This window comes from Embiotoca jacksoni, unplaced genomic scaffold (assembly GCF_022577435.1).
Source record: "Embiotoca jacksoni isolate LCO1_2020_lvr unplaced genomic scaffold, fEmbJac1.0.p SCAF_2, whole genome shotgun sequence".
NCBI classification, from domain to species: domain Eukaryota; kingdom Metazoa; phylum Chordata; class Actinopteri; family Embiotocidae; genus Embiotoca; species Embiotoca jacksoni.
Window position 1 is genome coordinate 8,326,107 of NW_027185340.1, and position 14,807 is coordinate 8,340,913.

The 14,807-nt window shown below is 49.3% G+C and overlaps 1 protein-coding gene across 1 annotated transcript in view; it reads right to left on the minus strand.

The window, feature by feature from the left end:
• Positions 1-14,162, minus strand: part of gli2a (GLI family zinc finger 2a) — a 49,611-nt gene extending 35,449 nt beyond the window's left edge. The window contains exon 1 of the mRNA XM_069154391.1: positions 14,094-14,162. The gene's annotated coding sequence lies outside the window, so the exon portion shown is untranslated. The remainder of the gene's footprint in view (positions 1-14,093) is intronic.
• Between the last annotated feature and the right edge of the window lie 645 nt (positions 14,163-14,807).

The window sequence follows — 14,807 nt, forward strand, 5'->3', positions numbered from 1 at the left end:
AGTTCAAATGAGAAAACTGAATTTTCTTTCCTAATGTTTGCATTTAAAAAAAAACAACAAAAAAACCACCTTCCTGTTTGAGCCTTCGGCGTGCTGTGGAAAAAAAACAAAAAAACAAGGCGTAACAGGACTCCGCGCCTCGAGGCTCCGACAGCGCTTGCATGTTGTTTTTAGGTGATGCCGTTTACAAAGACAGACATTACTGCTACTTAACCCTGATTGAGCCTTTTGTTCCTGTGACTGAGGCAATCATGGTGACGTTGTAGAGTCTTGTTCTCAGTTAATGCTGATGGGATTACACATGACGGGGCGGGGAGGAGGGTGGGGTGGGGAGGCGGCGGTGGTGGTGGTGGTGGTGGTGGGAGAGGGGGTCGTGTCGTCTCCCTGAAGGCAGCCCACGAAACTGACACCGCACTTTGACCGGTATTTGTTTAAGAACAAGCGTCACCTGTCAGTGATTATTTTCTGGAGATACTGATGCATAACGACATTTAGTGGTTTAGGATGAGAATTGTACAATTTATATGTTTTTATTTTTTTATTTTTTTGGTAGACTGACCATTTGGAACAAATCAGCATAACACCACACCCTGCTCATCACTAGAAATATCCCTCCGCCTCCTCAATGCCAATAAATAATTGGAGTTGAATTTCTTATTATATGCTATATAAAGTTGTTTTTACCTGTTATAAGTTTTTATTAAATGACCCATTTGGTGAAATCGGGTCTCTTTTGGTCCTTTTTGGTCGCTCCGAGCACCCGTACCGTAACACCACGGACAGTCACGCACTCACAACCCTTGCGGCGGCTCGCTGGACCGGTTTGGTTTTAACACAGACACGGTGCTAAAATCTTAAAAACACACGAGTCCATCGATGTATTTTTTTCATCAGATGTCTAAGTTACAACCAGACTGAGCTGGCTAAACAGTTTAGTGTTTCCATGTGCTGTATTTATTCAGTTTGACAAACCATCTCCAGAAAGCAATAAAACCGACAAAATATCTTTGTCTCTGTTGCTAGGGTCGTTGCTAAGGGTCTGACGACTTCCTGGAGTGGTAAACATCGCATACGTTACGTAAGCGTTCGGTATGTTTCCAGTTGTTCGTCATACCCCGTGTCATTGCCGTGGAAACGGAGGTCGCACTAACAAAAAGTGTTATATTTGGAGAGCGAATTGCTCCACAACACGAACACATTGAGATAACATTATTTCGTTGCTATCTTGTTGTATGACCACGTCACTGTTGACGTTAAAGCACGTCCTCGAGTGTGACATTGATTCATTAAAAAAAAAAAAAGTATTGTTTTTTATGGAGTCCAGTTTAGCGAAAGTTAAAACGCACCATCCAAGCCATAAAAAAAACGTGCATTTTAAAATTCAGCTGTATTTTTTTTTTAAACGTGTGCAGGAACGCACTCCTCCTGCAGATTTGCTTTGGAATGAATGAATACCCTGAAATTTGTATAAATCGCTGGTGAAAGTGAGCCGCCGGAAAGTTTCGACTGCAACGCGCAAGAAAAGCGAGAATCGACCACGAAGACAAAATTAGTTGTAAAAAAAAAAAAAAAAAAAAAAAAAAATCCGTCTGGTGGCTCCTCTCACCTCAAATGGGCTGAAGGGCTGGGTGGGTGGAGGGGTTGGGGGTTGGGCGCTCCGTCTTTCTATCAAGATCTACGCCGCTGGACCTCGGCCAGCGACCCTCCCCGCCGCCTTTTGTGCGCGAGACGGACGGCCCAATTCAGAGTCAACTTTGCGCGTTACGAAGCCAAAAGAGGCGCCCAGTAAATGAGCGAGAGGGAGTTGAGAGCTGGGAAAAGGAGTTTGAGCTTTGTTTCACAAGTGGAGCCAGAAGTTGGGGCTTTGTGCGAGAGGTGCCCCCTGCTTGCGCTGCCTGGCACATCTCTGGTGGAGCAGGTGGGGGTGGAGCGGGTGGAGCGGGTGTGTGTGTGTGTGGGGGGGGGGGGGGGTGTCACGGGACGACAGCGACTGCAAAGGTCGCGCTGCCGGGAGAGTCCGTCATGACTAAACCCCTGCTCTCGTTTGTCAATGCGCATATTTAACGGCGTGCACAAACACACTGGACCAACCAGAACCGAGCAGAACCTCCAGAGGCTGACCCCCCCCCTTTCCATCCCCCCCCCCTCCCTTCTGCCCCCCCCCCGTTCCCCAGGTCGGTGCTGCTGCTGCTGGATGCGGGGGGGGTGATAAGGGCTGAGCAGGACCTTCCATCACCCGGGACAGCTGCATTGTGTTTGCCGGGGCTGCGGGGACAGCCGCCGACAGGTAAGCGACCGCGACGGCTCACACACCTCAGGTCCTCTTGATTTACCGTCCGTCCGGTGCGTAACTCGGGTGCGTTCGGGCGTGCGGGGTTACACCCCCCCCACACCCCCTCCTCCCCCCCCCCGGGCTTCGTATACCCAAAACAGTGCGGGTGACAGATTCTAGCCCGGTGTACCAACGAGAACGGAGAACAACGCGGTCGCTGTGACGGCTTTACGCCGTTGCACAATCACGTACGCGGCGGCGTCCGGTGAGCCTTCAAAAATCGTGGCTCCGCAACTCACACTGGACTTCCTCGAAAGGTTGTTTGTTTCCCTGAAACATTACGCCTTCACCGATGAGGTCTTTTGTGGGTTTTCTTATTTATTTGTTTTTTATTGCGTGTCGGAGTCTGTATTTAATTCTTGTACAAAGAGTTACAAAAAAATGTTATGGTAAAGTCTCAAAATGCAGGCTTTTGTGTTGTTGTTGTTGTTGTTGTTTTAATACTTGCATATAACTATATACTCAACTAGTACTTTCGGTTTTGTGTAATTCACAGTACAAAGTGTCAGTCACCTGTGAGTCAGGGGTCGACAGTGACATCTCAGAGGGGGGGTCTCCTCACCTGATAACACCCATTGTGTCAGCAGCAGCTGATGGGGGTGGCAGGAGGGTGGTAGGAGAGGGAGGGGGGGGGGGGGGGGTAGCATGCATTGTAATTATAGTGAAGACCAGGTCAGTTAGTGCCCCCCCCCCCCCCCAGGTGGAGAACTTTTACCAGGTCGTCGTTTTTTTTTTTTTTTTTTTCCAGGCCTCGTATCTGCTCTGATCTTCTCCTAAAATGTTTGTTTTTTTGGGGACTAGAGCAGAATCATCTCTGCCCCCATAACGAGGTTAAAACATCCTGCCTAGGCAGCCGGCGGAAGAGTTCCCACATCTTCTTAAAAAAAAAAAAAAAAAAAAGCAAGCCCCCCCCCCCCCCCCCCCCCCCCCATCTGATCTCTCGTTTTTAAAAGACAATGCCAGGTGTTCAATGTTAACAAAAAAAAATCCCCAGTCTCATGACTCGGGGAGGTGGAGGGTTGAGGAGGGGAGGGGGAGAGGGTGAAAAAAAAAGGAGGAGGAAGAGGAAAAGCACACTCTCATTAATGTCCAAATGAAGCCCCCGCCGGATCAGGACCGTGCTGAAGTGGAGAAGCAGAGTGGGATCATGTCTTCGAGGAAGTACTCAATGATAATAATAATACCCTGAGAGGCCGGGTCAGGAATAATTTTCAGTGGGGGGAGAAAAAAAGAAAAAAAAAAAAAAAAAAAAAAAAGCCTTTGTCGTACTTTGAGAGAGCGAGAGAGAGAAAGAAGCGAAGAGCAGAGGAGGAGGAGGAGGAGGAGGTGTGTGTGTGTGTGTGTGTGTGTGTGTGTGTGTGTGTGTGTGTGTAGGAGGGGGGGGGGGGAGGGAGGGAGGGTGCTCGATTCAGACAGGAAATTCCACCAGAAAAAAGTTGGCCCCGATCCTAACTACACAGCAGCGTGCCAACGGCTATACACAAATGCTCATGTGCTTGCATACACACTCACAATTACACAGACAGACACTGATTTGTTCTGCAGTTCAGTCTCGGTAAGCAGCCATCAAGAGGGAGCTGACACAAACACGGACGTGTTGCTCGAACAGAAATCGACTTATTTAAACACACAGATGGAGAACACACTACTGCATGTGCTGTGCCCACGGTTAATAAAAAAAGAAAAAGAAAAAGAAAAGTGTGTGTTTAGCCTGATCCGGGAATCCTGCGCTACACACACACACACACACACACACACACACACACACACACACACACACACACACACACACACACACAACACGAAACCTTGCAGGTTTAGTTTTGCAAGACGTCGCTTCCTCCGGCGCAGTACGCGGGGCGAGTGATGGCGACAGAGGGATTTAGAGGCTTACGGGGGAGCACGAAAAAACCCCACCGCCATCCGTGCAAGGGAAGTCTTAACAGGGGTGGCTCCTCTATCTGCTTTTTGCAGGGCCTCGGGGGGGGGGGGGGGGGGGGGGGGGGTGTCGGTAAAATGATACCTTTTTTTTTTTATTGATAGGGGTGGGTGGGGAGGGGGGTTTTTGGGCAGAAGGTAAGTGGATTAGGCCCCGACGGGTCTCCGTGGTGACATGAGACGGTTTTTGAGCGGAAATTCACGAGCCCCCCCCCCCACCCGTGATCGCAGCTCGGGCCGGTTATCGGACAAAATCGACTTCAAAACAAATCGAATACCACAACTAGGCACGAATTCACGCTCACATTTTCTCAACGTGTTTTATGGTTTCAGCTTTTCTTTTTGAAGTAAATAGAGTTGTAATAAAAAGCATGTTTTTAACTCCTTAAAGTAAAGTTTAAAAAAAAGAAGAAAAAAGGTTGTTCCACGTTTATTAAGACTCGGGTACTATATAGATGCTCTGACAAATTTTTATGGCCACTTGGGCTGCAGTACTTCAACACTGACGACCTGACAAAAGTAAAGTCCAATACTGGCGGTCTTCTAGCTTCGTTTCGGTCTCCACCAACTCCTGAGAAACATAACTGTGTTGTGAAACAGCAAAGTGAGCAGAGCTATTTCAACCAAAAACAATTCGCCGAAAGACGCTGAAATGCTTCGTGGCGCTGAGGAGAGTTGTGGAGTTAAATTCTGAACCTCTGTCAGCTGATCATTACCGATGACACGTTTACATTTGCACCGTTGCTTAAATGAAAACTTTGAGTGCATATTTTGCAGTCGTCTTTTGCGATAACGTCGGCATTTATAAATGTTTTCCCGATGAGCTGTCTGCATATATATATATATATATATATATATATATATATATATATGAGTGAGCGTGAGATTAAAATCTGAGCAAGCGGGTTGCTATAAAGGCCTCAGGCCTGTGTTTATATCTCGTTACCATGACGCCCTCATCCACACCTCCCCTCCCCCTCCCTCCCCCACACCTCCCCCAGATGTGTTGTATCACCTCGCAGGCCTTCTGCAGCCTCCGTTCCTGTCCCGGCGTGTTTATAGATCCCACTCAGACCCAGCTGGCTCCTCTCCTCCGCAATCCGTCTCTGTCAGATCCTCACGCCCGCCTCAGCCAATCACCCCTCGCTCTCGGCGTCAACCCGGCCAACCCGCCGCCGGCACGATCCATCACCTGGGCCGCGAGGTGCCGCGCCGCCTCCCCTAATTGTCCGAAAGGCCGAGCGCTCCCAGGACCTTATCTCACCTGGGTTGCCCTCGGCCGGCGGTAACAACGTCCATTCGGTGCGAAAGAGGCGCCGAGGGGAAGCGGGGAGTCACGGGGGGGGAGGGTTCCCCTCACCTCCGATCTCCTCGTGCATTTTCGCTTTCGTAATTTTCGTGTCTGCAAATCACCCACAAACATCGTAAACCCTTCGCCGACAGACGCCCGGTCTCCGACAACAACAACAACCGTCGATCGGGTGCTGAAAGCGTGTTGAAGACGGTCCGGATCTTCTCCCGACGCGTAAACAACAAAGTGAGTCCGAGCGCCTTTTGCTCGCCTCGATTGAGCCGGGTCACTTCGAAACGGCGGGAACTCGGCCGCTCTCCTCCGTCTCCCCCGTGACCTCTCGGACGCAGCTGACGAAGAGGCCGCTGCCGGTTCGCACGAAGGCGCGTCCTCAGCGCCCTCGTGACGGCATCCTTAGTGCAAGCTCAGCGCCACACCCCCCAACCCCCCACCCCCCCCCCGACTCGTAAACCGGGCCCTTCTTCTTCTTTTTTTTTTTTTCTTTAAAGAAGGGGAAAGGCAAGAGGAAGTTACCCCAACAATGTGTGGGAGAAGGAGGCAGCGCACATCAATCTAAAGCCGTCTCAGATCCTGGGGGGGAGAGGAAGGGGGGGGGGGGGGAAAGGGTGGGTGTGGGGGGGCAGGGGAGGGTCACGCTGAGGTGAGCCGCCTCCCGGAGGACGCTGCTCTACCCGAAGTAGAGAGAGAGAGAGAGAGAGAGAGAGGGAGAGAGAGAGGGAGAGAGGGGCTGGGGAGCGTCTCCTGGACGGACCCGGCGGGCCTGGTCTCCGTCAAGCTGCCACGCCGAGTGCCTTCGATGTGTCCGTGGGCGTGCGGAGCGAAAGGCAACGTCCCCCCCCCCCCCTCCCCCCCTCCCCCCGAAAAAGACTCGGGACGGACTCTCGGGCTTAACATTTCAATTCCTCTCGACGTTCCTGCTAATTTATGTCCCCTGGAAATGTTTCTGCCCGTCGGCGCGCCGGTTTCATTAAATAAACAACTGCTATCCATCCGTTCCACGGTGACGTTAACAGCAGCAGAGGTTACAGCGGCTCTGGCGAAAACACGCGGCCCGCTTCAGACTCCGCTGCGGACATTCCTCCGCTCTCGGAAAGCCCACCGCTTCGGAGCATTGGAGAAAAAAATAAAATAAAATAAATAAATAAAAAGCCGGTGACAGGTGAGAATAAACCATCAGAAACATTACCCCCCCCCCCCCCCTTAAACCTGCGAATGAGCGAAGGGTTAATAACTTGAAAGAAGAAGATTGTGAAGCTCTCCTCGGCCGACTGTTGGTGGCGTTCGTAACGCAGGGCAGGGCGTCTTAAAATGTGTGTGTGTGGGGGGGGGGGGGGGTCTCTCTCTCTCCCGGGGGTCAGCCATCCCGATAAGATAAAACATTAAGGCTTGCGCTGTTTATACACACACACACACACACACAGAGAGAGACACGCAGGGTCTTATAAACCCCCCTCCTGGTCCGGCCTCTTTCTGCGGGGCAGGATTCAAGCGTGGAAACTCTGGGAATTGGTTTTAAAGGCACTAACAAGAAACAGCTGTGAAGCAGGTCAGAGGGCCTCCAACCCGACGGGGTCGGCTCTCAGGTGTGTTTTTTTTTTGTTTTTTCTCTCTCTTTCCTGGCCCCGGTCCGGTGGTACCGCCTCGCTCTTTTTCTCCTTCAAGGCTCCAGAAAAAAAATGCAACCGGTAGTGGCTGTCCTTTTATGATGTATTCATATATTTAATATCGCCGAAGAGGGCCTCTTAGTTTGACGGATCGCTACAAAGCCTGAAGCTTTTGGCCGACTCTTTCCAGCGTTGTAAATCACTCTGGGAACCGTCGTCAGCTGAACACGAGCGCGCGGTCTTATTTGAAAAGACGCCTCGAACATCGCGCTGAGGTCTGTCTTTACGGTACGCACCGCTCGGTTCCCCCCCCCCCAAAAAAAAAAAAAATTTGCTCCGGAAGTCAACGAGTCTCCAGATCGAATATATCTTTCGTCAATTTGCTCGGACACGGACGATTAAGGAAAAAAAAAAAAAAGTCGATGTTAAGCGTCTCTGGGCTGCCGTGCATTGCGCATAATGTTTGTATCAAACTGACGGGAGATAGAAACCTGCCCCCTTCTCGGCTCCTTCGAGGGTGACGGCCACAAGCCACCGACACCACCCGGATGAAAAGAACGACGTCACCCGGCGGGGATCTCCTCGTGGTTTTTTTTTTTTTTTTTTGACAGATCTGGTGAACAGAAGCAAGACTGATGCCACGGAGACGGTTTTTCACCCGCAGCACTTCGACCCGTTTGTCGGGACAGTTGTCGTAGAGACGCGGTCGATTACCGGCGAGACCCGAAGGGATACGCAAACAGGAAGAGGGGAGGAGGTTTTTGAATTATCGGGGCCACGACCTTTAGGAAGTGCCGGGTCACGAAGCATATGCTTTCTTAACGCTTCCATGCCTGGAGGTGACGGGATAACCACAAAAAAAAAAAATTAAAAAAGGCCTGCAGGATAGAGGAGCTGCTCCTCGCCCCAACTGGATGTGGATCTCGACGCAGACGAATAATGTGTAATAGTTTCTGCACGTCGTCCTGCGCTAGTTCCCCCCCCCCCCCCCCCCCCCTCCCCCCCGCATGCGCAAACAGGTTTCGGATTGTAGATGTCGCAGCGAAAGTCCCGACGCCGCGAGTCCTGCGGCACCTCGGTCGATTCGGAGGTCTCGGCGGTGAAAGCGATGGAACGGAGAACCTGCGTCGCTCCGGTTTGTTCTGCAAGCCTGCGGGCCGGGCTGACGTGTTTACTTCGGCCCTTAATGCAAGTATGGAAGTCAAATAAACAAAAGGGGCCCTGTGAGTAACACATGTCGCTTTCATCAGGGCGCCCCCCCGCCCCCCCCCCCCCCCCCCCTCCGCTGCCAGTCGGGTCGGCAGCGTTCCTGAAGGGTTCCGCGACATTTGGGTGGGGGGGGGGGAGAGAAAAGAAACCCGATCCGTGTTGTTCTTCGTGTCCGTCTTCATTTAGACGGCACGTTAGAACGGGAACGGGGAGGGCCGTCGAGGCGGAGCTTGCGGGGGAAGCTTAAAGTCACGGAGGCACCCGCAGTTTGTGTACAGATCAAAGAAAGTTTGTTTGGGTCTTTTTGTTTCGGTGCACGTGACACGCCCCCCCCCCCCCCCCCCATCTCCCTCCTCCCCCGACGTGAACGTGTTTTTTTTTTTTTTTTTTTTTTTTTTTGACAGTTGACAGCAGAGCGAGATGAAAAGGCTCCAGAGACGTGAGCGAGCGGCCGGGACATTACTCAGCAACAGCAAAACAACAGCCCTCAAGATAAGGAATCGTTTGTCACCGGGGCCCGCGCTGACAAACAAGCGCGCATTGTGTGATAATTTTAGCCGCCGCGCCGTTTCCCCCTGCGTGACACTGCGAGACCGCGGTCACCCCGGGGGTAAGGCCTGTTGGGGGGGGGGGGGGGATACGCTCCTTCTGACAAACACCGTTACGGGGTACGGTGAAAGGAAGGGCTCTCAATCACGAGGACGCTGCTCTGCGATTTGGTGATGCAGCTTGAATTCATGAGGGTTTAAAAAAAAAAAAAAAAAAAAAAAAAAAATCCAACAGACAAGAAGAGAAGTTAAGCATAAATTTAGATTTTTTTTTTTTTTTTTTTTTTTTTTAATTTTTAAATCATGTAACTTCATGCGGAAATATCGCATTTTGTTTTTTTTTTTGTCTAGTTCGTCGCGCGTTTGTCACACTTCCTAGTTTGTAGTTACACAAATTCCCACTTGGATGGAATCTGCCCGGTTCAAACCACAGACCTCCGCTGATGACCGCCCAGCAACCTTTCCGGAGCAGCTGGCCTCCAGCAGATGCCTTGCTCAAAACCACCGCAGTAATCGCTGCTGATTTTCCACAACGTTTTCCCAGAAAAGCCTGAATACTCAAAAGCAGGAACCTTTCAAACAGCTTTTTCATAACTTCAGAAAAAAAATTATAAAAATGCATAAAAGGTATTTCTGCTGTATTTTTTTTTTTTTTTTTTTTTTTGCCGCTTTCTCCAGTTGTCAGACACTTTGCTATAAATGGATAACTCTTAATCCAAGTGTTGTTTGACTAGCGGCGCTGCGTTCCCTCCCGGCAGCACAGACTCCTCAAGACCTCGGCTCTGCTGTAAAACCCGACACGTTTTCTGCGTCTCGGTAGAGCTTCAAGTCCTATTTGATGACAATCGGTCGATTCGGGGGCATTTGCACGATATAGATGAATCATCGAGTCTCTGGAAAAAGAAATGTGTCCATAAGTGGCCTGTGACGGTTCCACGGCGTTCAGTAGGGTCCGTCGGAGCTAAGTACGACCAATTAGTGATCACAAAAGGTCTTCCTGTCGTACCAAACACTTTAATAAGGAAAAAAAAAAAAAATCCAAGGCAAAGTTTGTCATTCATGGATGTCTTACCTGCAGTATGACGCACTAAATTCAAAAGCTATTAAATACAGGTTGTTGTTTTTTTTTGCTTTAAATGGAACCAAACTTCAATACTTTTATGCCACAGAGCAAATACGCTAAAGTACTACCAAGTGCAAAAAGACGTCTCGCTATTCAGTACCAAATTTGGCTACCGAGGCTTCGTCTGCGCCAGCACGTTTAAGAGACGTAAGTAAACAAGTAAATAAGCGAAGATTTGCCACCGCGTTGCGCAAAGTGAAACAGTCTGTAAATAACTGGTATTAACAAAAGTATCGTTCGGGAACCGGCATCAAAGTGAAGGTATCAGTAGCGGTGATAGTGATGATGATATGGTATCCGGCCGTAGCGATGCACGGGAGTTATCCAACCCACCCCCCCACCCCCCACACCCGGTTGTGGTGAGAACTGCACCACCGGTGTTAGCGGTGGTGGAACGTCTTCAGGGACATCAACCGCATGATGTCATACCGCTGTCATTCGTGTCAACGTGTGCTTTGGAAATGACACGTTTTAACTTTGTCACTGAAAGACCTGGGCATGTATTTTTGTAAAAATAAATAAATAAATAAAATAAATATATATATATATACATTATTGAGTTGCAATATGGGAAATGTAGGATCAAGTGGTTTGGGAGTTTAGCCCAGGTGCACCGTGTTTGAGCCCGACATCACTGATGTGTGGACTACTTTGAAATGTGTGCCATTATTACCATAAACAATTCAAAGAAAATCATAAAAAAAATTAAAAATTCCCATTTCTAAAATGGGTACACATCGGAGTAACATCCATGTTCGGTGAGCCGTACTTTTGACTGTCGACTTTTGGCCTGCGCAAGAGTCCCGGACATCGTCCAGGCCGACTCACACCGCCAGAGAGCTTCCACCGACACACAAAACGAAACATTTGGGGAAGAAATTGAACACACCGGCGGCGAAGTATTTCTTTCCTCAAGAGTTACAACAGCGATGATAACAGCGCGCGGGGGGGGGGGGGGGGGGGGGGGGGGGGGGGGTTTCCATCAAGCCTTGATATTTTGGAGGGGCTAAAATAAAAACCTCCTGATGTAGGAGGGTATCAAATGCTCTGTCAGCCTTAGTGACGGCGCAGCAACCGAGCAGCGACATCGTGAAGCAATTACGGCGCGAGCTCGTGCCAAACTCCAGACTCCGCACCAAATCCAGGGTAAAGTCGTGTTACGCTTATCTCGACTCCGTCCAAAAAAAGGGGAGGTGGACAAAAAAACAAAAAAAAAAAAAAAAGCACACTAAATTGTCTTTGCGGTCTGTTTCCAGATCTGAATTCCATTTATTAAAAGTGGAACGTGTTATTTTATACAGCTTAAAGAATCCCCAAAGGGACTTATCATATAATTCTTTTACTATTTAGTTCCCCCTGCAGTAGAAACAAACAAACACAAACCATCTGGCTCCGTACTGTAAGTTGGGAGATTTGTCTTCCTACAGTTCGGTCATTGTGGCTTTTTCCTTTTTTTGCGAGGCCTTGATTAGAAAGCATTTTTCCCCCCTCCTTCAAAGCCCGACTCCGAGAGCACATTGAAGTTTTTAACAATCCCTGCCTGGCTCTTGATAATGATCCACATGTGGCGCGGTTGTGATCTTCATCAACCGGCTCTTGTTGTTTCTGTGGGGAGGAGGGGGGGGGTACCACATGCTGCCACTGTATTATTCTTAATTTTCTCTTCACATGCACCACATTAAGCGCCGTGTGAAGCTGCGCTGGATGCTGTGGTTTTGGGAATGAATTACGACTCCGGAGAAGGCTGGTTTTGGGATCGGGGTCGTCAGTGTGCTCCTGTGGTACCAGGCTCCCGCTCGGGAGCCAAGCGCCGACCAAACAGCGACGTCACCCGTCGGTTCGTGAACGGCCGTTACGAAGCCTCGGGGTTCGGATTTTGGGGCCGGCGCCATCTTTGCGAGAAGTGACCGTATTTGGACGAGCCGGGGAGGCGGGGGGAGAAGCCAGCGGTTGGATCTGATTCGATCTGATTGGAAACTCGGCGATACGAAGTCCCGCCCACCGATAGCTGTAACCTGACTGCGCCACAGGCCTGTCGATACAAATCGACCCCCCGCCCCAAAAAAAAAACAAACAAAAACGTCTGTTTGAGGCTTATTTTAAAACGAATGACAGGAATATTTTCCAAAAAAACTGATAAGAAGGAGTGACTTTAGCTGACGACACTGAAATAACTCGTGGAGACATTTTATTGACTTAAAATTTGATGAGAGAAGTTGAATGGGAGTCTACGGAGGCTTTTTGGAGCCGACCTCTAGTGGCACTCTAGTGGTATTGCAGCTTTAAGGCACTTCCTGCATCTGCCGTAATTTTCAGAGCCGGAAGCTACAGTCTGTGGTGTAAACCCACCAACACTTTTAAATCTGTCGTGTTCCTGCCTTATTTCAGGTTAGCCCAAGAGGTTTTTAAAAAAATATATAATTTTCTGTCATCTACAGCAAAACAAGTAGCAGAAAGTGTTCAGTGGCCGTTCCCCGGCTGCGCAAGACCTATAGCATTCGTCATATTTACCCCTCCACGCTGCTGTTTTCACTGCGAGCCCACACACACCGGAGGCATTCTCGACGCGTGTGTCATGAAACTCTGCTGTCCTAACTTCAGTCCGTCCAGCATCAACACCATTTTACACTTCACAGAAGCTGTGATTTTTTTTTTTTTATTCTTTTTTTTTTCCTATCCTCACATGGTTTGGTGATAGCTCCTCTTCTTGGGTGGTGTTGTCAAAGAGTTATGAACCCCCACTCCCAGCAACGCCGAGCTAACGTCTCGTTAGATCTTACGTGTAAATGTCCTCCCAAAGAAAAGTCTTTCAGTCTCGCGGGAAAAACTCGCATAAGTCCAATTCGAAAATTTGCTGAATCGGGGCAGTGTGAATTTCACCGTTGACTTTCATAGTATTATACAGTAGCTAGGTTTGCTTTATGATGAAAAAAAGAAAAGAAATGGGAATCTGAATTCATCCAATATGGGACCTTTAACTGCTAAGAAGTTAATTGTAGCGCGTGTGTCAGTCGGGCCGGTGTAGGTCCACAGTGATGGAGAGACGAGCCACTGGACTGAGTGTTTCTTCTGCACAAAGACTCTATTTAAAGCAGACCACTCGGCCACAGGGCCTATAGAAACAGAGCTGTGTTTCTATAGCGATAGCCCAGCCCAGGCCACCCGATACCCCCCCCCCCCACCCCCACACCTCCTCCCTCCCTCCCTCCTTCTCACCGCCCCCGTCAGACCGCCACTTGTCAGCTCCTATTAGGGCCGGCGGTTGCGTCCGCTTACATGTGGTACCCATCACCCCCCCCCCCAACCCCCCCAGACCATGAGGTAGCGATCCAGTTTGGCTTCTACAGACCCCCCCCCCCCCCACACACACACACACACACACCCCCGGGGGGACACTCGGTTCACTCAGTCCTGGGATCACCTCAGGTTATATGTGCCGTGTTATGACAGCCTAATGGTGCTAGTAACTGTGTGGCAGCAGAGTGAGGGAAAGGAGGAGGAGGAGGAGGAGGAGGAGGAGGAGTAGGGGAGAGGAAGAGGAGGGAGAAAGTCGGAGAGTGGAAGAGGTGAATGTTCATGCAGATGTTTGACTTTTAGCAATTTCTGGTGCAAGAAGGTGTTAAAATGTCAGCATGTAAAGAAAGCAATGATTTTTGAGGAAATTGGGGATTTTATGTGAAATTTGGAATATCAAGAATGAGAATATCTTAAAATGCCGTCAGGATTTCAGGTCCTGCACGTTTAATCAGGATCGTACTTGCAGTCTAACGGACGAGAATCGAGTCCAGGGTTTTGAGGCGTAAACTTTCACCAATAACTTTATGAAAGAAACAATATTTTTTTCAGATGATTTTGGCCGGAGAGCACCGGATTTGTTTTTTGTTTTTTGGAGTCTGAGGGCCGAGCCAACGCAAATTGTCAGTTCGTAAAAAGCATTATTGAGTTACGGGTGCGTATCAAAGGCAGCAGCGAAGCGTATTTCACGAATGCACAGATCACAGCAAGAAATGATAAATAAAATATTCACGTCTCTGCTGGTTTTGTAAGCCTTCAGTTATTGTTGTTACTCCATCCCGCCCCGAGGCCAATTTCTGGGTCCATTACAGCGTCTCTGCGGCTATGACAAGCTGCAAGACCTAAACACACACACACACCGCACACACACACACATTGCACGCACACACACACACATGGGTGTAGGCACAGGACCCATTTCACAAAATCAGAGCGCTAACGAACACCTGCAAAAACAGCTTCGCCGCAGTTTCCTTTCAATTAGTTCGTCAGCGTGTCGGGACGACGCCACGAGGTGCGCTGAATAATGCTGTCACAAAAAAAAAAAAAAAAACGTCATGTTCTAAACGACCCAGTTCTATAAATGGACGGACCCAGCGTGCACTTCTTCGGTGGATCGGGGACCGCTGGAGAAATGAGATTCTGAATTATTTTCCGTTTAACGGCGACGGTGTTTGTTTCAGAGCTGCAACCGACGATTCGTTTCGTTATCGGCTCACCCGGCACAGTGCCTGATTAATCAATTCATTTTGTGAATCAGAATAAGTAAAAAAAAACAACAACAACAACAACAAAACAACAACCCCAAAGCGAAGTCGCGTTTTTCTCCGCGGTGACAACAAATAGTCCGTAACCTGAAAGAGATTTTTTTTGTTTTTGTTTATAATCATGTAATACGAAGAAAAGCTGCAAATCTTCACAATTGCAAAGCTGGAACTCTCAATTA